This window comes from Ovis aries, chromosome 1 (genome assembly GCF_016772045.2).
Source record: "Ovis aries strain OAR_USU_Benz2616 breed Rambouillet chromosome 1, ARS-UI_Ramb_v3.0, whole genome shotgun sequence".
NCBI lineage: Eukaryota > Metazoa > Chordata > Mammalia > Artiodactyla > Bovidae > Ovis > Ovis aries.
In genome coordinates, this window is record NC_056054.1 from 211,877,122 (window position 1) to 211,901,508 (window position 24,387).

General features: G+C 35.9%; 1 long non-coding RNA gene across 1 annotated transcript in view; it reads left to right on the forward strand.

Moving 5' to 3' along the window:
- The window catches only part of LOC121816917 (uncharacterized), a 45,592-nt gene extending 21,501 nt beyond the window's left edge, over positions 1-24,091 (forward strand). Inside the window, exons 2-5 of the long non-coding RNA XR_006056632.2 lie at positions 16,730-16,868; positions 18,396-18,639; positions 19,161-19,224; positions 23,644-24,091. This is a non-coding gene — a long non-coding RNA (uncharacterized LOC121816917). The remainder of the gene's footprint in view (positions 1-16,729; positions 16,869-18,395; positions 18,640-19,160; positions 19,225-23,643) is intronic.
- Positions 24,092-24,387: the final 296 nt, after the last annotated feature.

Here is a 24,387-nt window from a genome sequence, read left to right on the forward strand (position 1 = left end):
AACCACAATTTCTCAAGAGGCCAATTCAAATCTCTCTAAGCTCTCTCTGTTGCTAATTAAAGTTCTCATCAGTACACAGCACCTAGGGTAGGTGAACTTATTTCCAAATCAAAAATAGACTCAGATACTTTGAAAACAAATTTATGGATACCACAGTGGGAGGAGGGATGAATTAGGGGTTTGGGATTAACATAAACACACTACAATAAGTAAAATAAATAATCAACATAGACCTACTGTATAGCGCAGGAACTCGACTCAGTAGTCTATAATAACCTATATGGGCAAAGAATCTGAAAAAGAGTAGACATATGTTTATGTATAACTGAATCACTTTGCTGTACACCTGAAACTAACATGATGGTATAAACCAACTACTGTTCTTGTTGTTTAGTTGCTAAGTTGTGTCCGACTCTTTTGCAGTCCCATGGACTGTAGCTGGCCAGACTCTGTCCATGACATTTCCCAGGCAAGAATACTGGAGTGGATATCCATTTCCTTCTCCAGGGGATCTTCCTGACCCAGAGATTGAACTCATGTCTGCTGCATTGCAGGCAGATTCTTTACCATTGAGCCACCAGAGAAACCCAACTATTCTTCAGTGTAATATAAAAATTAATTTTAAATAAAAAATAAAAATAGAGTTCTCATCAGTATACGGCACCTAGGGTAGATGGCCTTCATGAGACATTTTATCCATATTGTGAATACTGACATCACAGAGATTTGAATTCATGTAATGCTACTGTTTAATACTTATATCACATAATTATTATTTTTAAGAAATTTTTAAAATAATTACTTTATATATTTATTTTTGGCTGTGCTGGGTCTTCATTGCTGCATACAGGTTTTCTCTAGTTGCAGTTGAGTAGGGGCTACGCTTGTTGTGGTGTACAGGCTTCTCATTGTGGTAACTTCTCCTGGCTTGGAGCACAGGCTCTGGGCACACAGGCTTCAGTAGTGGCAGCACTTGGGCTACAGCAGTTGCGGCATAGGGGCTCATAAGTTGTGGCTAGAAGACACTAGAGTGCACTGGCTCCAGCAGTTATAATGCACAGGCTTTAGTTGCCTGTGGTGTGTGGGATCTTTCCAGACCAGAGATCAAACCCATGCTCCCTACATTAGCAGGCCACACGTATCATCCACTGCACCACCAGGGAAGTTCACATTATTATTATTTTTATAAAAACAGGTCTTGTTACTAAAACCATACTTGTAATTAAACAAACAAACAAACAAACAAACAAACAGGTATCAAAGTCTCAAAATATTCCTAGAGAGAAATGGTTGAACATAGTTATAATTCCAGCGGAAGCAATTTAAACAAACAATGGGCAATGCACTTTTAAGGCATCTTCTTTGACCCAAGCACTCTAGTTTTGAATATGACTTAGGTTAACCACAACAATGCATGTAAGGTGGAGTTTGTCTTTACCTTTTGCTCTAAATTCTATGAGTTTTGAAACTGCGTACCCCTTAGCAATGCTTTTCTAAACTACTTTTCTGTAGAACAATTTATGGCAAATGGAACTTTGTGCTCAATTCTTTATCAGCTGACCACTGTATTGATATTCATTTTTTTCCATGATGTTCTTACTTGTTCCTATTAATATTATAGCATTTATCTATATATCCATGCTTACTTAACAAATTAAAACTGAAAGACAATTGTAACCTTTTTTTCTGCCACCCTTTATCAAGAAATATAATACGTAAAAAGCCAACCAAGCAAACAACCAATAGAACACACAAACAAAAAACTTAAAGGAAGGTAATTGTTTAAATAATTAAATAGTACATATTGGTGCTCCTACTTTCTGGTGTTCAAAATCTAGGCTAGCTAGGATGATAGCTAACTCATTCACTTTCCGTGTGTTTAGTCGCTCAGCTGTGTCTGACTCTGTGACCCCATGAACTGTAGCCCACAAGACTCCTTTGTTCCTGGGATTTTCCAGTCAAGAATACTGGAGTGGGTTGCCAAGCCCTCCTCCAGGGGATCTTCCCAACCCAGGGATCAAACCCAGGTCTCCTGCATTGCAAGCAGATTCTTTACCGTCTGAGTCACCAGGGAAGCGCATTCATTCACTCTCCATTGTCACCAATTTGAATCAGGAAACAATTCCATATAATAATTTCAAACATATTCTATTGCACGATTATCTGACATTATTACAAAAGGAGTTGGGAAAAGGAATTAGGCTGGGCTGAAAGTAGACCGCCTGTTCATTATTCTCTAGGACTAGAATTGTCTGAGTGAAGGATTCTGATCTTAAGTTTACAGAGACAATGAAACTAAGCATGAAATTCTAAAGCCAGATTAGAAGCCAAAATTAGTAACTCATAGAAGGGAGCAGAAATGAATAACTAAACCAAAATAAAGTGGTTGGGAACAAATAAATAGGAAGAATGGGAATTCAACAATGATAAAATTGGGGGATAAAGAAAGAAAAAAAGAGTTATCTATCAAGTAAAAAAACTTTAAAAAACTGAGCATCTAATTCAAAAATGAAAAGTTAAGAAAAATTGCTCCATTCTCTGTACATCTCTGTCTGTGGCTCTGTCCCTGTTCCAGATTGGGTATATGTGGGCAGATGCTCTTCACCATGTGACCTAGTCAAAGCTCGGAGAAAATGGGATTTCAGGCTCCACTGGACTAGCAGGACTAGATATACAATCATCATCAAATAAACCAGTTCTACTAGCAATGTAAAATTTAGTTTGTGTGCGCTCAGTTGTATCCAACTCTTTGTGACCCCATGGACTATAGTTCACCAGGCTCCTCTGTCCATGGAATTTTCCAGGTAATAATACTGGAGTGGGTTGCCATTTCCTTCTCCGGGGGATTTCCTGACTCCGGGATCAAACCTATGTCTCTTGCATCTCCTGCTTTAGCAAGTAGATTCTTTACCAGGTGAGCCACTGGGGAAGCCCTTTGTAAATAGCAAGTTAATTTCAGTGAAATAACAACAACAAAAATCATGAAGCCAAAAATGTCTCAAATGTCCATGAACAATGTTGTGATGTATAAATAGTTTTGAACAAGTTTTAAACTAGTCTCAAAGCATAATTTTATTACCTAGTGTGAAATGTTTGACTGTTGAATAGTAAAGTTTCTTCAATGACTACTATATAAAATCTACGGCATAATATATAGTGCATTCATTGAATAAAAATATTGAGTATGTCAAATATTAAATAGATTAGTGAGGTTGATTCCAGGAAATTCAGAGAAATTCAAGGAAAGCATCCAAATTAAGAAAGGAAATGGTAAAGGAGAAGTCATAAAAAATTTAAAGAGGTGTGAACATAATGGGTCAAGCAGTCTTTATCTGCTCAGAGGATTTTGCAAGAATAAACCTATTAAAAGAATAAATTTACCGCAAATCTCATCCTTACAGTTTCTGTAGTTAGAATGAAACTCATTTAAATGAATATTTGATAAATGCATAAATGAATAAAGATGAAATGAATAAATGAATGAAAAGGGAACATAAATACTAACTGGTAGAAATTAAATGAATAATTCTCTTGAATAAATCAATTTCACTCGAGTTTGCCAGCATTCTATGTAGAGCCATACCATCTAAAATGGTAATTCTGTATGGATCATGTTAATGAATTTCTCTACACAAGAGGTATATAAATTTATGGCTGTAATCAATATACTCTAAATACACTTCATTTAGTACTCTGTCCTTTAAGTACCTTAAACATTAAATGATATATTTTATTCACTGAGTTAGATTATTCACCATTTCTTTCAATAATTTTTTAACATTGAGGTTTCTCATGGTCTTGGGAATAGGAGGGATACTTCTCCATGTGTTTTCTTCTCAGAACATTAAACATATTAGCCTAATTACTCCCCTCTTACTACCAGTCTTATTCTTCTGGAACATTTCCAATTGTCCTTTCTATAGCAAATTTTGGGTTAGGTCAACACAAAGCATATTGAATCCCAGTCAGGACAGCTTGTAGAATTTAGGGTAAGGCAATGTTTTGTGTTTGTCTTCTGAATAGCCAAGAATACACACACACACACACACACACACACACACACACACACACACACACACACACACACACACATATATATATATATATATATACACACACACACACACACACACACATACACATATACATAAATTCCTAATATTTTAAAAGGAGAATTGTGCATAAAAAACACTCATTTTCCTACCATGAAGAAAGAGGACTAGAATTTTTGCAAAATAAAACTTGTGACTATTTTATTAGCAAGAAGGGTTTCATACATTTAAGTTTCTGGAGAAAAATCATCTCTTAAAGACAAAGTTCTCAGATCCTACTCAAATGAATAGCTAAGCCTCATTCCTTTGGAATTAGAAGAGTGATTATGTTGAATTCAGTCAGTATTTTTTATATTCATGAAAAATGTGGACAATTAAAAAGATAATCCTCTTTTAAACTTTCAATCTTAAACAGTTAATTTACTTAAACTACCACTTCTTTGAAATAGTACAAAGGTAAACATTAGCCTTATTCACTCTGAATTATTGCCAAATCCATATTAGTGGGCTCTAAACTCTTAAAATTTTTAATTCTGTTAAAAAAAAAACCTCACAAGGTTCTAATTATTAATCCAACAAATTAGCAGGTATGTACTTTTGCAAAATGTACCAAATTAGCTCATGGGAAACTTTGTCCCTGTGCCAAATCTGCAGTTGGCTCACTGTACAATTTCAAACATTCTTTATAGCTTTTACCTAAATATTCTAAATGCAGAATTATCTATATATTTTAAAGCATTTTCATTTATTTTTAAAATTGTATTTATTTATTCTAATAAAATTAATGCATACAAAGGAAATATATCATTTATTTTTAAAATACATAATTATAATATTATTATTAATTTCCTTAAATACCCCTAACTCAATAACTAGAGCATTTCAAATGCTCGTTCATTCTCATATGTGTCCCCCACCCCTAGCCCTTTGCCTTGACTCCTCCATGTTTATCTTTCTGTTGTTTTTAAAATAGTCTTATAATAGATCCTTATATCCCTAAAAGTTATTTTTCTTGCTTTTACTTCCAGAAAACTAATACACTATATGTAATTTTTGAGTCCTGTTTTCAGTCAAATTATTTTTTGAACACAATACTATCTATAGTATATTACTTCTTACTTTGAAATATATTTTGTTTTTGAAATATTTTATCTTGCCTTCTGAGCAAATATATTTTGGTGGTTTTCCTAATTCTTTCTTCTTTCATTTAGTACATATTTACTGAACACCTACTAGCTGCTAGCTACTCTTTCAGTAGAAAACATGCATAAACACTGTTCCCTGATCCTCATGGAGTTTATATTCTAATAAGGATAAACATCCTTATTTGTGAAATTTGTGGAACCATTGTCAAAATATTCTGTTTTATAATACAACATAAAATACTAATATTTTTTTCATGTTAAAATACTTTACCTGTGGCTAAGACAACTTAATTTCAATCAGTAGCACATAATAGTTGATCAGCATCCTCTACAAATTTTGGTAATGCCAAGCTGTAAACATCTTTCATCTAAGGTTGAAAAATATTAGTAAATTTCAGTTTTCAGTTTTTAATTATGGGTAAGGTTGGACAACCTTTTTATGCTTACTCATTACTCATTTTTTTTTGTTTTTGAAAACTGTATTTCTGTCTTAACCCTCTTTTCCTATTGTCTTCTTAATGTTGATTTGTGAGAGTCCCTTTTTCATTTCTAAGTAACAATTCTTTTTTGAAAATATATTCTAATTTTTTTAAGAAGTCTTTTGGTAAACAGAAGTTCTTAATTTTTAAGTAGACAAATTGGTCACATTTTTAGGATAGGTTTCTTTGTAAGTTGTTAAGGAAATCCTTACCAATTCAAGTTATAAAGATATTCTTTTATTCATTTGTTTAAATATTTCAAAGTTTTGTCTCAATGTCCTTATTCCATCTGGAATAGATTTTTATATGCAGATTTGTTGTTGTTCAGTTGCTCAGTCATGTCTGACTCATTGCAACCTCATGGACTGTAGCACACCAGGCTGCCCTGTACTTCACAATCTCCTGGAGATTGCTTGAACTCATGTCCATTGAGTCGGTGATGCCATCCAACCATCTCGTTCTCTCTCCCCTTCTCATTCTCTCTCCCCTTCTCCTCCTGCCTTCACTCTTTCCCAGCATCAGGGTCTTTTCTAATGAGTCAGCTCTTCATATCAAGTGGCCAAAGTATTGGAGTTTCAGCTTCAGCATCAGTCCTTCCAATGAATATTCAGCATTGATTTCCTTTAGGATGGACTGGTTTGATCTCCTTGCAGTCCAAAGGACTCTCAGAGTCTTTTCAAATACCATAGTTCAAAGGCATCAATTCTTTGGTGCCTTCTTTATAGTCCAACTCTCACATCCATGTATGACTACTGAAAACCCATAGCTTTTTCTATATGGACTTTTACTGGCAAAGTAATATTTGGTTTGCCATATCTTTTCTTCCAAGGAGCAAATATCTTTTAATATTATGGCTGCAGTCACCATCTGCAGCGATTTTAGAACTCAAGAAAATGATGTCTGTTGTTGTTTCCACTGTTTCCCCATCTATTTGCCATGAAGTGATGGGACCAGATGCCATGATCTTAGTTTTTTGAATGCTGGGTTTTAAGGCAGCTTTTTCATTCTCCTCTTTCACCTTCATGAAGAGGCTCTTTAGTTCTTCTTTGCTTTCTGCCATAAGGGTGGTGTCATCTGCATATCTGAGGTTATTGATATTTCTCCCAGCAATCTTGATTCCAGCTTGTGTTTCATCCAGCCTGACATGTTTCATGGTGTACTCTGCATATAAGTTAAATAAGCAGTGTGACAATATATAGCCTTGATGTACTCCTTCCCTACTTTTTAACCAGTCTGTTGTTCCATGTCTGGTTCTAACTGTTACTTCTTGACCTGCATATAGGGCTCTCAGGAGACAGGTAAGGTGGTCTGGTATCTCTTTAAGAATTTTTGTGATCCACAAAGTCAAATGTTTTAGCATAGTCAATAAAGTAGAAGTAGATGTGTGAGCATTTAATTTTATTTTATTTTTCCATGTAGATATGAATTATTTCAGTATTGTTTAACAAAATGATTTATGCCATCCCCAGGAATTTTTAAAATCATCCTTTTTGAATCTCAAGATTCTAATAAATCGTGTGTGTTCAGTCACTCAACTGTGTCTGACTCTTTGTGGCCCTATGGACTGTAGCCCACCAAACTCCTCTGTCCGTGGAATTTTGCATGGAAAAGTATTGGAGTGAGTTGCCATTTCCTCCTCCAGGGGACTTACCCCACCTTAAGATCAAACCCTGTCTCTGGCATCTCCTTCATTGGCAGGAGGATACTTTTACTACTGTACCACCTCAAAGCCCTTCTAATAAATTATGTTGGATATTTTTTCTGTCATTTTCCTCCTCAGATGAAGGTAAATGTTGCTGTTATGGACTCTGGGTAGGGACAGTAATCTCATCTTGCTCTTTTTCAAGATTACCTTGTCTATTCTTAGCATGTTGCTTTGTCATGCGTAGAAAAATATTTCAGAAAATTTTATTTGATTTACATTGAATTTATAGATAGATTTTGAGAGGCTTTATTGTCACTATGATAGATATGTTAACTTCTCTGTGATCTTTTATCAAATTTTCTTTATATATATTAGCTAATTTATTAGATTCATCTGAGTTTGAAATGATTGTATTTTCTTGAATTTGTCAAAATGTAATGGAGATCAGCCCTGGGATTTCTTTGGAAGGAATGATGCTATAGCTGAAACTCCAGTACTTTGGCCACCTCATGCGAAGAGTTGACTCATGGGAAAAGACTCTGATGCTGGGAGGGATTGGGGGCAGGAGGAGAAGGGGACGACCCAGGATGAGATGGCTGGATGGCATCACGGACTCAATGGACATGAGTCTGAGTGAACTCCGGGAGATGGTGATGGACAGGGAGGTCTGGCGTGCTGCGATTCATGGGGTCACAAAGAGTTGGACACGACTGAGCGACTGAACTGAACTGAACTGAACTGAATGATGATTTTTAGCCCTAGTAATGCTTTTGTCCTTAGTTAATTTAATGTATTTAATGTATTAAGTGTTCAGTAAATACTACGAACTTGAGATGCAAAATAAGGTAATAAAACATCACACATTTGGCCCATTTCAAGAGTTTCTTTGGGGATGATTCCTTTGTTTGCTGGGCATGTAGCAAAAGCGTTCTGAATACATCACAAGATAAGCTGCTCTGGCAGATTGACTGTTTTGATTTAAAGGCAATTGAGAAAAAACAAATATAAGAAAACCATTTTCATCTTTTCCTATTTTGAAAAGCACGAGATGGAATTCCTGTGTGAAAGATGTCCTCCCTATACTAGAAAAGTAACATTCTTATCATTAAGAAGGAGAAGTTGAGACAAAGAGACTTTTATACAGACCAGACTTTGTTAAAATAATTCCATTCTTATCTTCCTTTAGCCTCCCCATACAGTTTTCTTGGGCTTCCCAAGTGGTCCAATGCAGGAGACACAAATTCAATCCCTGGGTTAGGAAGATACCCTGAAAAAAGAAATGGCAACCCACTCCAGTATTCTTGACTGGAAAATCCCAAGGACAGAGGAGCCTGGCAGGCTACATAGTCCATGGGGTCACAAAAAGTCAGACATGACTGTGACTGAACAATAAAAAGCATGGTTTACTTACTTTTCCACAATTGCCTCTGTTCAACCTAATATAAAATCACCCAGGTTTCACCATTTCTTTGGGGTGTTCATTTCTTGTGAAGGATCCCATATCATATAAACCTACATTAAATAAATGAGTATGCCTTTCTTCTGTTGATGGCTTATATCAGTTTAATTCTCAGACTCCATCAAGAAAAAAAAAATAAAAAACACTCGAAGAGATTAAGGGTAAGATATTGCCTCTCCTGCAGTAGCAAAAAATATTTTCAGGAATCAAAATCATAAGAGGCCCTAATAGCCTTGTCAGGAAGACCAGTCTTGCATGAAAATTGTTCTTGTCTGGCCTGGCTGTGCCTACATAACCTGCCACTGCGGATGTCATCAGAGCTCATTTCACTGAGTCTTCTCTGTTTATCCCCAAAATCTGTTCAGTATTATTAGATGACCTTTCTACATTGTATCATTTCCACTTTCATAATAGGAATTTTCTTAACAAAACCGGATTTCCTTTAAGATTCACAATATTCAATAGAGCTCATGTACTGCTCTCACTCCCACTTCCAAAGGTCATTCTTCAGTTCAGTTCAGTCTCTCAGTCATGTCCGAATCTTTGTGACCCAGTGGGCTACAACACACCAAACTTCCCTGTCCGTCAGCAACTCCCAGAGCTTACTCAAACTCAAGTCCATAGAGTCGGTATGCCATCCAACCATTTCATCCTCTGTCATCCCCTTCTCCTCCGGCCTTCAATCTTTCCTGGCATCTTTACCAATGAGTCAGTTCTTCACATCACATAGCCAAAGTATTGGAGTTTCAGCTTCAGCATCAGTCCTTCCAATTTATATTCAGGAATGATTTCTTTATGATGGACTGGTTGGATCTCCTTGCAGTCCAAGGGACTCTCAAGAGTCTCTCCAACACCATAGTTCAAAAGCATCAGTTCTTTGCACTCAGATTTCTTTATAGTCCAACTCTCACATCCATACATGACTACCGGCAAAACCATAGCTTTGACTAGGTGGACATTTGTTAGCAAAGGAATGTCTCTGCATTTTAATATGATATCTAGGTTGGTCATAACTTTTCTTCTGAGGGGCAAGCATCTTTTAATTTCATGGCTGTAGTCACCATCTGCAGTGATTTTGGAGCCCCCCAAAATAAAGTCAGTCACTCTTTCCATTGTTTCCCCATCTATTTGCCATGAAGTGATGGGACCAGTTGCCATGTTCTTCATTTTCTGAATGTTGAGTTTTAAGTCAACTTTTTCACTCTCCTCTTTCACTTTCCTCAAGAGGCTTTTTAATTCTTCTTCACTTTCTGCCATAAGGGTGGTGTCATCTGCATATCTGAGGTTATTAATATTTCTCCCAGCAATCTTGATTTCAGCTTGTGCTTCACTCAGCCCAACATTTCTCATGATGCCCTCTGTATATAGGTGAAATAAACAAAGTGACAATATACAGCCTCGATATACTCCTTTACCAATTTGGAACCAATCTGTTGTTCCATATGCAGTTCTAACTGTTGCTTCTTGACCTGCATACAGATTTCTCAGGAGGCAGGGCAGGTGGTCTGGTATTCTCATTGCTTGAAGAATTTTCCACAGTTTGTTGTGATCCACATGGTCAAAGGCTTTGGTATAGCCAATAAAGCAGATATTTTTCTGGAACTCTCTGGCCTTTTTGATGATCCAGTGGATGTTGGCAATTTGATCTCTTGTTCCTCTGCCTTTTTTAAATCCAGCTTGGACATCTGGAAGTTCTTGGTTCATGTACTGTTGAAGCCTGACTTGGAGAATTTTCAGCATTACCTTCCTAGCATGTGAAATGAGTACAGCTGTGTAGTAGTTTTAACATTCTTTGGCATTGCCCTTCTTTAGGATTGTAATGAACTGATCTTTTCCAATCCTGTGGCCACTGCTGAGTTTTCCAGATTTCCTGACATAATGGGTGCAGCACTTTTACAGAATCATCTTTTAGAATTTGAAAAAGCTCAACTAGAATTCCATCATCTCCACTAGATTTGCTTGTAGTGATGCTTCCTGAGGCCCACTTGACTTTGCATTCCAGGATGTCTGGCTCTAGGTGAATGATCACACCATCATGATTATCTGGGTCACGAAGGTCTTTTTTATATAATTCTTTTGTGTATTCTTGCCATCTCTTCTTAATTTCTTCTGCTTTTGTTGCTGGTGCTGCTGCTGCTAAGTCACTTCAGTCATGTCTGACTCTGCAACCCCATAGACGGCAGCCCACCAGGCTCCCCCATCCCTGGGATTCTCCAGGCAAGAATACTGGAGTGGGTTGCCATTTCCTTCTCCAATGCATGAAAGTGAAAAGTGAAAGTGAAGTCGAGGTGCATACAATTTCATTCCTTTATTGTGCCCAACTTTGCATGAAATGTTCTCTTGGTATCTCTAATTTTCACAAAGACATCTCTAGTCTTTCCCTTTCTATTTTGTCCCACTGTTTCTTTGCATTGATCACTGAGAAAGGCTTTCTCATCTCTCCTTGCTATTCTTTGAAACTCTGCATTTAAATGGGTATATCTTTCCTTTCTCCTTTTCCTTTCACATCTTTTCTTTTCTCAGCTATTTGTATGGACTCCTCAGACAACCATTTTGCCTTTTTGCATTTCTTTTTCTTGGGGATGGTGTTGATCACTGCCTCTGTACAATGTCACAAACCTCTGTCCATATTTCTTTAGTCACTCTGTCCATCAGATCTAATCAGAACTAAAATAAGATCATTCTAATAGGCTTAAAATCACTTGTCTTTTTAGACAATAATTGATTAAAAAATGAACATTGATTCAATTTAGGTTAATGCAACTGAAAAGGTTTCCTTCTAAAAGGGAATTTTCTGTTCTGGAATTACCTAGTGTATGGATCATAGACAACTTTGTTCTTCTGAATTTTGTTTTAACCAAATTTAAGACCTGGAGTTACTATAATAACTGTAACTGACTGACATGAAAGGATATGAAGAGGAACAGAGTGAGGAGAACCATACAGAAATGGGACAGGGATCATTAAAGCCAAACTTTTGAGCCAAACCAATCTTCGAATTTCTGGTTTGAATTTTGGACCACCTGCTTCCTGTTTCTGCCCAGCATCCATGGTTCTACTACATCCTGGCCAGGGTTGGGCCCAGAGACAGGAATGCTTGAAGTCTGGCTCAACAAGTTTTAGGACAACACCCTGAACACCTGTAAGAGTCTACACTTATGGATTTCTCTGTTCCCAGGAGGAAATGGTGGTGATATGAAATAGAAAAATTGGAAAACATATGACATAAATAAAGAAACCATATAAGAAAGGCAAAATTATCTTTTCTTTTCTTTTTTTTTTAATGAGCATAACATTTACATTGGCAATGGTCACTAGAAATCATGTATCAGGCCTCAGTAATTATTTGAATAACACCTAAAGTCATCTCATGGGAAACAGCAGGTTCTGTGTCCACCTACCTCATAATAACCAAATGAGATCCAGGTGAAGACAGCAGGGCCTACGTTCAGGTTCAGCCATGAGGTGCCATTCATATAGTACATTAAATGAACAGCACTTAAATGGCACCCCTGGAGTTACATAACAATTACAAATCTGTTTATAGAAAAGAATCCTTACCAAGAAAAACAAGTTAAGACAACAATTCTAAAACTAGAAAAATTGCTTTCTTATACTTTCAAGATTCCTTTGAAAAGTGATATATTTAATTTTATTTAATTCAGAAATTTCTTTTTGGCCTTTAAGTTGTAAACAGAATTGTTCTAGTACTCTTTACATCTTGAAGTTATTACGATTTATTAAGTCATTTATTGCCAATACTGAAGTACATTATGGCAGATAAACCTGAACAAGAGTTACTTTTCATCATGATCATTTAGCAACTAAGGAATTCAATGCCATAAGAATTAAATTCTCGTCTCTTTATTTTTATCTATTTGTTTTCACTAGTTCATCCATTGAGTTCTAATATTTTGTATTTGAGGATATTTAAAGTTCGATATTTTTACCTACATATGAAATATATTTCCTCATTCTAATAATTAAGATTTTTATGATCAGGTTAAGGAGAAAAGCTTGTTAAATTCTTCTAAAATCTATATATTCTCCCCAAATCAGGAAGACCAGATACTAACCAAAAACCCCCTCTGTTTCTTTATACAGAAGCAGTTTTTGTAAAGTAAATATACTATAGTTTTATAGTTTAAGTAGGCAAGTGAAAAAAAAATTGTAGCATCTTTGATTTTAAAAAGAGAGAAAAAAGATAGATAGATCTCAGGAGAATAGTCCTTAAGCCTTGCTGACTTCTCTGCTATGAATCAACTTGGAACTGGAGCATGCTAGCAGTATTTGAAATATATAAAGTGTTCTCCACATGATATATGTTAATTGAGCTAGAGTCTCATCTCACATAACTTAATTGGAGAATGATAAAGGTCATTAAATTTTAGGATGGCTATGTGGATGACATATAGAATGAGGGAAAGACAGCACCGCAAGAAAATGTGAAGCCTGGGACAAGGAAAGCAGAATGTCTTCTGTTAGGAGGTTTTACCAATAACTGCATAAGTAATCAGGGAAAGTGCATAGCTAATATTTTCCTTCCCACTCTTGATGCCTCCTTTGAATTTCTTATATCTTGAAAAGTATCAGCCATCCTTTCTTTGATGCAGAGAGTAAATAAACTTTTTGCATGAATAAAATTAGTCGTCTTAAAGAGTATATCTGGAAGAAGAAATAAGACATTATTTTTGATATATCCAAAAAGCTGGATTAAATTTGAATTAAATAAATAGGTATTTATAGGAAGGCATATACAGTTTAGACTAGAACATCCCAGAATTATTGAAATTTGCTCACAGCTTAAGTTCAGTTTGTCTCTGTTTCTCCATTGTTTGGAATAATGTGTATAGAAACGTGTCTATAAGTTACAAAGCACATGATTGACATCTTTTCTAAGAGCTAAACACTTTTTGAGCTCTTACGCTTGGTTATGAATTCAGCATCTATATGTGCATTTCATAAATCTCAGTAAGTTTAAAGAATTCTGTGCTGAACTCAGATAGAAGCCCCCTCACCATGTCTGTCTCTCTAGGCACCTTTGTATTTAGGTACTTTACATAAAAAGAAATCAGAGTAAGAGATTAAAAACCCTAATATTCTGATCCAAAACTTAAAAAAATAAATAAATAAACATGAAGAAATAAGTCCCAACCATAGTTTCCTATTAAACTCTTCAAAGTGTAACTATAAAATTGATTTAGAAGAATTACTATTAAAGCTTTTCAAAATACACCATTTGCTACACATTCAGTCTTTTTAGGTTACTGATTTTTAAAATTATTTTTGTTAAAAGAATACTTCATAGTCAACTGGAAACTTCATTTGGGAAGGGATCATAGCTGTCTTGTTCAGCTTTATGGACTAGAGATCAACCAATTCCTGAATGGATGAATCCATCTTTATTGAAAATATAGATTTGCTTGTTAAATAACAGAATGGTAGTATTATAATAATATTCCCTTGAAAACTTAAATTTAAATGCAATAATAGGAGTAAAGAACAAATAGATATGTTCATTTAAACTTGGAAAACAGAGGAATGTTGATATCTCAGTTTAATGTTTGTGAAAATGAATCCAGCAGGAAAATAAGCATTATTAGTTTCAACCTTTCACTATTTTGTGGTTATTTTAGTTTAGCAGAAGTTTGCTATTATAGAATAAGATCTACTCTGAAAATATGATTGAGTAGACTTCTTATATGTTTATAAAATAAAAGACTTCTATCATACCAACAGAGCCAAAATTACTTTTTTCGCCTTCAAAATAAATTGGAGTATAGTTGATATATGATGTGTTAGTTTCAGGTGTACAGTAAAGTGAATCAGTTATATACATATATATATCCACTCTTTTTCAGATTTCCTTCTCATTTAGGTCACCACAGAAAATGTCTTCTTCTTTTTTTTTTCTTATGTGTGTGTATGGTGTTCAAGAGTGTTTTAATTTCATTCTTTTCATGTAGCTGTTCAGTTTTCCCAGCACCATTTACTGAAAAAACTGTCTTTTCTCCATTTTATGTTCTTGCCTCCTTTGTCGTAGATTAGTTGATCATAATTGCATGGATTTATCTCTGGGCTTTCTGTCCTGGTTCATTGATCTATATTTATATTTTTGTGCCATTACCAAACTGTTTTGATTACTATAGCTTTCAGTTCAGTTCAGTTCAGTCGCTCAATCATGTCCAACTCTTTGCGACCCCATGAATTGCAGCACACCAGGCCTTCCTGTCCATCACCAACTCCCGGAGTTCACTCAGATTCATGTCCATCGAGTCAGTGATGCCATCCAGCCATCTCATTCTCTGTCGTCCCCTTCTCCTCCTGCCCCCAATCCCTCCCAGCATCAAAGTCTTTTCCAATGAGTCAGCTGTTCGCATGAGGTGGCCAAAGTACTGGAGTTTCAGCTTTAGCATCATTCCTTCCAAAGAAATCCAAGGGCTGATCTCCTTCAGAATGGACTGGTTGGATCTCCTTGCAGTCCATGGGACTCTCAAGAGTCTTCTCCAACCCCACAGTTTAAAAGCATCAATTCTTTGGTGCTCAGCCTTCTTCACAGTCCAACTCTCATATCCATACATGACCACTGGAAAAACCATAGCCTTGACTAGACAGACCTTAGTCAGCAAAGTAATGTCTCTGCTTTTGAATATGCTATCTATGTTGGTCATAACTTTTCTTCCAAGGAGTAAGCGTCTTTTAATTTCATGGCTGCAGTCACCATCTGCAGTGATTTTGGAGCCCCAAAAAATAAAGTCTGACACTATTTCCACTGTTTCCCCATCTATTTGCCATGAAGTGATGGGACTGGATGCCATGATCTTCATTTTCTGAATGTTGAGCTTTAAGCCAACTTTTTCACTCTCCTTTTTCACTTTCATCAAGAGGCTTTTAGTTCCTCTTCACTTTCTGATATAAGGGTGGTGTCATCTGCATATTTGAGGTTATTGATGTTTCTCCCGGCAATCTTGATTCCAGCTTGTATTTCTTCCAGTCCAGCTAAGCAGGGTGACAATATACAGCCTTGATGTACCCCTTTTCCTATTTGAAACCAGTCTGTTGTTCCATGTGCCCCGAATAACCAAAGCAATCTTGAGAAAGAACAGAGCTAGAGGAATCAGGCTACCTGTCATCAGACTATACTACAGAAGTACTTTCAAAATGACTGCACTTTTAATCTGGTTACCAAATACTAATTTACATTTTTCCACTAAGCAGACTTAGTCTTTCAGAAAATTTTTATATAAGATATATCTTTCCAATTATTAATGGAGCATATAAAGGGCATAAAGGGATGTAAATCTCTGTCTGTTCAGGATGTTTCTTACATGAAAAGTCAGCAGAATTTCCACAGCTCAACTGCCATTTAGTCAGCTTTTTTAAGAATAGTGTTGATGTTTAAACTCTTTTATGGGTGCCAAGATTCACTGTTTAAATATTCAGCTTTAAAACGATTGCCAGAAAATGACACAGTGCTATTTCCCTTCTCTTGTGAGTATGTTTGATTTATAAAATTAAATTGAGTTAAAAGTGAGGCATATTTTTGCCAGAATTTCATTAGACAAGCAGATACTTCACATCAAACTTGTGTAATACTTTTTGCACTTATCAATGCTTCAGGTAAAATTCTTACATTTTTCAGTCATGGTATCTGTGTAGAAAATGTCTTTTAAAATGCATTGAAAGAGGGAAATATTTTAATGTCATTTCTATTAAGGTATAGAAAGATGCTTATCAGTTTCCTGACCTGATTCTTTACACATTCAGAAAGTCTCAGAACTCTAAGAGAGGACTACATTAGTCCTCTCCTAATAAGGTCTGCCAAAGATTAGACTTTATGTAATTACCTAAACAAAAAAAATGGCTAATTACTGCAATATAATTTCAGGCCTTCTATATAAATCCTATTCCTTCTTATTTAAATAACATTTCTATATGCAAATTCATAGGATTTAATAAGCATATCCCCTGGAGAAGGAAATAACTATTCCAGTATTCTTGCCTGGAAAATCCCATGGACAGAGGAGCCTGGTGAGCAGTATCTCATGGGGTTGCAAAGAGTCACACACAGCTGAGCAACTGAGCACAGTAAGCACATAGTTAAAATTATTTTAGCCACTGCTCTAATTAAAATCTGTTTCCTCTCTGATTCAGATATAAGTCATATTCAAACTCTGCCTCCTTGATTGCCTTTATTGTCTTCCCTACTTGAAATGACATTGCATTTTCATTCATCAGTTTATCTTTTTAAGAATTTCATCACATTATGCTTCTGCTCTGGCCCTGGTTTGATTTTAGTTTGTCAGTTTGCATACAGCTTCCATTGTGCACCACCTGTAACTTTGAGCAAGTTACTTGAGTTTCTATCCTTCAATTTTTTATCTATAAAACAGAAATGAGCAAAGTATATACTCATAATATTATTGTAAGGATTACATGAGCTAATACATAAAGCATTTATACATAGCAAGCTTCAAGCCTTTATTACCCTTAGTACAGGCTTTCATTGTTCTTTTCACCAAAGTCTACACTTTTTTACACTGCCCTTTCCTTCTGATGAATACTTGCTGGATTTCTATGTGGTGGCATACAATCTGTTACTTAATCATGAATTCATTTATTTTAGTGAGTCTTGTTTCATCAAGGCAATTGCAACCCCCTCGAAGATAATCCATCTGTTAGCTGGTTGGCATTATACAGTGTTTGGCCACACAACATCCTTGATTATTTAAAATAGTACCCTACAAATAACAGAAGCAGTAGTTATTATCATAACAAAAATAGCTAGCATTCATTAAATTCTTATCCTTGCAACTGTAGAACTTTTACATTCATTGTCTTTTAAAATCCATATAATATTCTGAAATAGATCCTATTTTCACATTATCTTACAATGAAGGAACTGAAAAATGGAAGGGTGGAGTGACTTTCTCAAGATTAGGTAACAACCAGTAAGTGTCATTAACATCATTGACTTTGGTGGGCCGATAGGGGCTGCCTGGCCCAAAAGCACAAGGCACTTCTCTCTTCCTCACAGCCCCAGAGCTTCACATTCTTATTGCATGAACTCTTCATTCTTATTTCTGTACTTCTGTCCAGTCAGTTCCATATAGCACCACGTGTTTAATGTTCAGTTTCCTATAGCAATAGGGAGAAGGGTGGTGATTAGCCATATTTGAAGCCTGTCTCCCTGTGGAATCTCTATAGAGTTCTTTTTTTTTTTTTTCTTTTTCTGTTCAGTTAAATAAATGTAAATAGACTGGAGTCTGTCAACACCATACAAATCTTAATCTAAATTGGATTTTTAAAATTGTAATTGCTTTTCATTATATTTGTATAGCAATTTCTTCATTAATATGAATGTATTCTAGGTTTTATTTTCTAACTTCTTAACAAGAACTTGTCATAGAATAAAATGGTCAATTTCACAGAATACTGGATTTGGATAAGAGTTTAGAGACTCTCAGTCCCATATACTTTGTCAATGATGAACCAGAGCTTAAAGAGGGGTCTTTCCCATGTACCTTGGTTAAGCTGACAGATAAGCTATTGTGATAGAGATTCAAAAATACAGGAACTATAAAAACATCACTTTTTCTTCTCTCTTTTCTGTAGAAGCCCTTATGTGAAAGGCCGAGATCATCAGGGAATCTCTGCTCTGCTTGTCAGAGAGCCAGACTTTTTTTTCTTTGTTGCTCTCAACTCTCCTATAGTATTTTCATATTGTGCATGACAAAGGCCGAGACACTGCCTTGGCACATCTACCGACAGGAAAAAGGAAAGAGAAGTGGCAGAAGCATTCTACACCTAAAAGCCAAGATCCAAAGGGACACATGACGCAGCCACTCGTAGTCTGTGGGTAAGTTAATCAGAGTCATACTTGACTGCAGATGAGACTACAGAGTGCATTCTATGCGAGCAGCCCTAGGGACAGTTTGGGCACTATGGTAACAGGGAAGCTGGACTTTGGTGAACACCTGCAGGTCCCACCAGGTCACACAGAAAATGTAGATGGAAGACTTATACTGCCAAAATCATTTGCACTACTTTACGTTGAATAAATATATAATGCTAATGTTTTACAGTGTGTTTGTCTAATACTATTTTCTTACTTACATATAGTTGTTGTACTGGTGCTATTTGTTTCCTATTGCAACTTATGAGAATAAAAAATATTGTGTTTGCCAAAGCTGTTCTATAACTTCCAGTCAGTTGATGTGGCAGGCAGACATGAAGTGGTTGCTTTTTTAATCTTAATAAAGGTGCACACATACAAAGAACATATACTTATTATATAGTCAGAGCCTTTTGAATTGAGGTGGATAATAAAGGTATTCAAGTGTTTGTACTTTTAGTAACATCAGAGTTTTTGAGTTACAGACTACAAGATGGGGAATCCTTTCATGATGGTTGCAAGAAAAAGTTCAGTGGTAATCGTGGTGAGGTAGGTTGTCTACACCTGGATTAAGACCCATCAGGAATCAAAATCAGAAGACTGTTTTAGTCATACCTTTATTATTTTGTAACAGTGATTCTATATGATGCCTTGATTTTACAATAAAATATAATTATAATTAAGAAGTTCAAAGTTAGACAATTATTTGCATTTGACTTCTATAACTGTAACAAATTGATCTAAAACTTCCAGCACAAATACTGTTGCTTGTTGTGTTATATACAGTTACACAATGGCAGAAGATAAAATGCAGTTAGATCCATTTGACTCATTCCTTCATATATATTTATCAGCTGGAACAAACATTTGAAATATAACTCAGATAGGAGGCTCCAGAATTTGTCATTTGGCCCATAAGCCCTACTTTAAATTCTCTAAAATTTCCTTATCAAAAATAACTGATTTTATTTTTTACATTGTTCAATATCCATACGGTACACAAGAGAAATGGGTACATCAAAGTGCATATCATAATCATGGAATTCTATATAATTCTGGGATTATACATTACTTCTACAGAAGATGTATCTTTGAAATATAAAGAGTATCAACAATGCTGTCATAAAATGGTTGATTATTGTCTACATTGCTCATAGATTTTATAAATTAGATCTGGGATGATGAATTCTAAATAAATATTTGTCCAATGAATGTTGATTCTTAAAGATGCATTCACGTTTGACTGACTTGTTCATCTACGGATATTAACTGTTCAAAATTCTGGAATCTGAGTGATTTGAATTTGAATCCAAACTGAGTCACTTATATGTTATGTGAGTTTCTTAGTTAAGTTCAGTTCAGTCGTGTCCGACTCTATGCAACCCCCATGGGCTGCAGCACACTAGGCTTCCCTGTCCATCATCAACAACCGGAGCTTGCTTAAACTCATGTTCATTGAGTCAGTGATGCCATCCAACCATCTCATCCTCTGCCGCTCCCTTCTCCTCCTGCCTTCAGTCTTTACCAGCATCAGGGTCTTTTCAAATGAGTCAGGTCTTTGCCTCAGGTGGCCAAAGTATTGGAGCTTCAGCTTTAGCAACAGTCCTTCCAATGAATATTCAGGAATGATTTCCTTTAGGATTAACTGGTTTGGTTTCCTTACTGTAGAAGGGACTCTCAAGTGTCTTTTACAACACCACAGTTCAAAAGCATCAATTCTTCAGTGCTCAGCTTTCTTTATTGTCCAGCTCTCTCATCCCTACATGACTACTGGAAAAACCATAGCTTTGACTAGACAGAACTTCGTCAGCAAAGTAATATCACTGCTTTTTAACATGCTGTCTAGATTTGTCATAACTTTTATTTCAGGGAGCAAGCATGTTTTAATTTCATGGCTGCAGTCACCATCTGCAGTGATTTTGGAGCCTTATAAAGTTTCTCACTGTTTTCCATTGTTTCCCTATCTATTTGCTATGAAGTGAAGCAACTGGATTCCATGACCTTAGTGTTTTGAATGGTGAGTTTTAAGCTGACTTTTTCTCTCTCCTCTTTTCACTTTCATTAAGAGGCTCCTTAGCTCCTCTTCACTTTCTATCACAGGATGGTTTCTTCTGCATATCTGAGGTTATTGATATTTCTCCTGGCAATCTTGACTTCAGCTTGTGCTTCATCCAGCCTGGCGTTTTGCATGATGTACTCTGTGTATAAGTTAAATAAGCAGGATGACAATATACAGCCTTGATGTTCTCCTTTCCCAACATGGAACCAGGCTGTTGTTCCATATCTGGTTCTAACTGTTGCTTCTTGACCGGCATAGAGACTTCCCAGGAGGCAGGTATTCCCATCTCTTTAAGAATTTTCCACACAGTCAAATATTCCACACTGTGATCCACAGAGTCAAAGGCTTTAGTGGAGTCAATGAAGCAGAATTAATTTTTTTCCCTGGAATTATTCTCCTTTTTCTATGATTCAACAGGTGTTGGTAATTTGATTTCTGGTTCCTCTGTCTTTTCTAAATCCAGACTGAACATCTGAAAGTTCTCAGTTCACATACTGGTGAAGCCTAGCTTGGAGAGAATTTTGAGCATTACTTTACTAGCATGTGAGCTGAGTGCAATTGTGCAGTAGTTTGAACATTCTTTGGCATTGCCTTTCTTTGGGATTGGAATGAAAACTGACCTTTTCCAGTCCTGTTAAGTTACATAAATTCTCATGTTCTCAGATTTCTGCTGTTGACAATAGGAAAATAAATGCTTGTGGACTTTTAGCCAGCAGTAGGCATTGGTTAACAGGCTAAAAAATGACTCATACAGCAACAGATGTGTAGTGTGTACCCAAGAAATGGTAGTCATTTCCATTCCAACTCTGCCCCTATATTTTCCTGTGCAATGACTGAATATGATTTATTTCCACATCTCAACAATATCTAGTTAAGTGCCTTGTATAATAGATAGATTTGTTGAACTGACATGCATTTGAAATAAATTATTAAAAAATACGAATATATTTCAAGAGAAAACATATCTTTTGGTTTATACTATCTGGATATCACAGATGAAAAATTATAATTAATTTGCCTCTGGTCTGAAATACCAGATAATGACTTAAATCCTCCAATTTAGTCTGTGTGCAAAGACTCAGTCTAAGATAAATATGTATGGTTTTTGTTTGGAACTACTGTGTCTTGGCAGTTGTTCAGTTCACTAGATGTTCTATTAAAACAGCATAACTGATTCAGCAGTTTCACTCAGGTGCAGGTTTTCCTAATGTTGTAGATCTCCTACAATAACCTGGAAAAAAATAAATAAGGGAATCCAGAGGTTACACTAGTTATATAGTTATTAGGAGCAGGCTCCATAGTGAACTTGAAGTGATTTTCTTAATTGTAATTTCTCCACTTTCCATTATACTTGAGTCTTAAATTATAACTGACTACCTTCCTTAAATTCTTCATGACAGGTCTCATGCTGCCCTTGAAGAAAATATAAAGAAGAAAGCAGATGTTAAATCTCTTCCTCACCTAAAATACAAATAAGGACAATACATGAGAAAATAAAATCAGCTGTGCTCCCTAAAGCCCTGTTTTTCTCATACGTTTTTTGTAAATTTTTATTTCTATCTTGAAAAAATGTTTTTCACACATTTTAAAACAGTACTTATCCTAGATTTTACACATCACATTACCTGACAAAACTGTTAAAATATAATTTTATAGCTATCTACTATATAAATTTAGATTATATGTATGCTCACATTTCTTTCATTCTTAAAAGAGCCCACTGGCATTATTTGAAAAATGTCCATTGTTGATGTTATCCACCCCTCCCATGAATGTTTAAGAATCTGAAGCTTAAACAAAAAACAAGAAGGCAGAATCCTGCTTCTAAAAACCAGCAAAAGTTCACTGCTTATGTTTTTTCTCATGATCTCACAGTGAGATGGTATTAATTTGGAACAGCCTCATTCTTCGGGCATTTTCATAATCTGTGATGAGCATTTTCATAATCTGTTGATGATTGACTTCAGTGCCTAAGCTCAAGAGTGCCCCAGATTTGGGATTGCACTCACAATTCTCTTAGTTTATGATTTACAGACACAGTGCGAGGTAGGTGGAGTTCTGAAGACCTAAGCAGTCCATGGGGTCGCTAGGAGTCGAACACGACTGAGCGACTTCACTTTCACTTTTCACTTCCATGCATTGGAGAAGGAAATGGCAAACCCACTCCAGCGTTCTTGCCTGGAGAATCCCAGGAATGGGGAAGCCTGGTGGGCTGCCGTCTCTGGGGTCGCACAGAGTCGTACACAACTGAAGTGACTTAGCAGCAGCAGCAGCAAGCCTCTCTCAACAGAATGTTAGGGTAATACATTAGCCTAATCACTGGTTTACAGTCTCCTTTCCTTGTGGGATTGTTTTTAAGGGTCTTGGTCAGGCTATGCTAGTTACCTTCAATGAATTCCTACCTTTGAAAGTCAAGAATAACGAATTTGGATTTAGGTAAATTGAATCAATTTCACTTTAGATTTGCACTCCAGAGGCTTCTTAGAGTAATAGCACCTTTTAAATAAAAATAAATGTTGTTATACATTTTACCTTGGTAAATGGTACATTTTGTCACATTTTATTTGAATTCAATATAGAAAATATTTAAATAATAAATACTATTAAGTCTTTGAAGGGATATAAATTCCTCAAATCTGAAAGTAATTAAGAATTAGATTATTTCAAAACTGGTAGACAATTAGGTTTTAAACTACATTTCTTCTATTAAATCTGGGTGTTTTCACAGGAATTGTAAGTAGAATTATTGTAATTTTTATCAGAATTAAAAAAGAGTCTCTTTTCCTCAAGAATGGGTTGGATTTTGTGCCCCAGTTCTAATAAACTTAATCTATCATAACTGACAGTATGTGATTTCTGAGACCAAGTTCTAAAAAGCACTGTGGCTACCCCATTGCTCTTTCTCTTAGATTGTTACTTCTGGGTGGATCCACGTGCATTGTCATAAGGATACTCAATCAGGCCTATGGAGAGAGCCACATAGTACAGAACCGCTGCTTCCTGCCAGTAGCCAATAGAGAAATGAAGCTTCTCACTAACAGCTACATGAGTGAACCATTCTACAAGTGGATGATCCAGCCTCAGTCAAACCTACAGATGACGGTGACCTAAGGGCATCTTAGCTGCAATTTCGCAAGAGATCTCTAGCTCAGAACCAGTTCACTAAGCCACTCACACATTTTTTAACCATATTAACTATGAGATCATAAATGTTAACTGTTTTAAACTGCTAAACTCATGGGCAACTTTTCATGTAGTAATAAACAATGTCATCTTCAAGAAGGCATTCCTTCCACTGATTTCTACCATTCTCTAATTACTTATTCTGAATTTTGATAAATAAATTAGCTGACCGAATGCTTGTCCAGAATTTTTTTTCAGAATTATTTTCTACATTCTGTGTATAAAGAAACTCTCTAGCAGGAGATTTAGCTTGCATATACATAAGGTAATAGGACATTTGCTTGTCCTGCCTCAAACACATCTGTACTGCTGATGAACTGGAGAGAATTCAAGATGTTGTCATAGACTTATAGCATCAGAATAACCTTAAAGGGCAAACTAATCCAGCCTACCAGTTAACTAACCAATGCATAAACTAGAACATCCATTTCATCACTCATCAACTGTATTTGAACTCACAGTATCCAAAG